We start from the raw sequence: 1,865 nt of genomic DNA, 5'->3' as shown, positions 1-1,865 counted from the left end.
CAACACTGCCCGCCTGCAGAATGAGGACATCATTTTTAATAGTGTGCTAATCCTTTGGGGCTTCAGTGACGGATGAGTTTAGGGCCCACAATTCTGATTAAATTAAGAAAAGCTGCTCCAAGCATCTAAAACAAGGCACATGGACAATGAGTCACCTAAACCAAACATCAACTGTTTGGAAATATGTCTGTAGCTGTTTTCCACCTGTATTGAATCACATGGGTTTTTTCCCCATGTTACATTACGCTCAGCTGGTACTCAAAGTTTCTGACAGGGCTGTAGGAAGCCTTGTCATGTCTGTTTGTTTGGGAACTGATGGATTCATGGTGAGGAGAGGAAAAGTACTGATTGCAAGGATTTTAGTGTGGATGAAACAAAAGATGTCCTTGGTGAAATTGCCTTGAGCAGAAACTCAGCAGTCTACAGCACACACATGCTTTTCCCCATTCTGCATTTTCTATTTTTATCTGGACTTTCTTCTTTCTCCTTTTCCTCTGAATGCTCCTGCTGTGCCTAATCACCCTACAACCTTCTCCCCCCTCCCTCACCCACCTGTCCCCTATAACCTCATCCCACAGCCTTGGTTCCACGGATGCTGAGCCAACTGCGTCCTCCTCCATCCCTCAGCGATCAGACTTTCCCCCTGGCCCACTGACCCCCTTTCCAGTCCAACCCAGCAGAAGGCAGGACAGCCCATCGTAAATCCATGCCAATTCCCAGAGAGCTCCATTGCCCCGTGCCCATTTCCTCCAGGTTAAGAGGAAGAAGGGGAAAAGTCTGTCCGGCTGAAAGGCAGTGCCCACCTCCATGATGCACTGATGTCACCCGGCAGGGAGCAAAGCCCAGCAAAGTCAGGGGCAATGCGACAAGCCCTGGGGGCTCTCGGTGCTCAGGGTGACCGCCTTTCCCCTTCCCATGGAGCAGAGTGGGGGAATCCCAGCCTCTCATCGCATTAGAGAGGAGAAACAATCATTGTCACCACTCCACGTTTCACGACCCAGACAGAAAAGGTTTCCAGTGCTGTTCTTCGCAGAGCATCACGCAATAGTTACAAGCAGAGAGTCTGGAGACTGGGCACAGCGAAGCTCCTTGGGGCCCAGAAGGCAGAGAGCTGGTGCAGAATGGGGTGCTTATAACGAAATATAACGTACAACTTCAGCATTTACCACCCTGCCGTCAGGCTATAAAATTGGCACTTTCTCCTCTAAGTTACTGAATCCATAATCTGAATCTACCAGCTTTATTTGTGTCGACAGGGAAAACAGTAAAAGTGCGATATCATCATCTCCCATCCTCTGTGGCGCTACCAAGTGTCTGAGCACCTTTCTTTGTAAACATTACCAGAGTAATAGCCCAGAGCTTTCCAGTCCTGCTGTTTCAGGCAGGCAGCCTGCAGCCATTACCACAGGGCTCTTGAACAAGGATGTGCCAAAAGGGGAAATTTTATTGTTTTATTTCCCTTCAGCAATTAAGGAGCTGATGCAGCTCTCGCTACAGTCAATTAGTCTTCACGCTCGCTCTGAAGGGCTTTGGACTGGGCCCAAAGTTGGTGTCCTCATTTTCTATAATCCTGGAAGTGTTTACGCCTTCCCAGCCTCTGAGCGGGGATGAGCCAGCTGATGGCATATCCAGCCAATTATAACCTGAACAGCTAGGAGAGAATAGTTTGTTTTCCATTTGGCAAGAGGGAGGGAAAAGTATGGCAAGGCAGGCCGAGGCAGATGAACAAACCCTCTTTGCAAGCCCTGTTCGCCACACAAAGTATTTGCAGCATGTTTTTTTGGCATAAGCCTGCAGTGCGATTTCTGCTTTGTAATAAGCATCGTTGGAGGCAGGACACTTCGAAGAGAGAATATTTCAATAGA

The sequence above is a fragment of the Pygoscelis adeliae genome, unplaced genomic scaffold, assembly GCF_000699105.1.
Source record: "Pygoscelis adeliae isolate BGI_AS28 unplaced genomic scaffold, ASM69910v1 Scaffold414, whole genome shotgun sequence".
NCBI classification, from domain to species: domain Eukaryota; kingdom Metazoa; phylum Chordata; class Aves; order Sphenisciformes; family Spheniscidae; genus Pygoscelis; species Pygoscelis adeliae.
The sequence above is the reverse complement of the archived record's forward strand: the minus strand, read 5'-3'. Positions refer to the sequence as shown.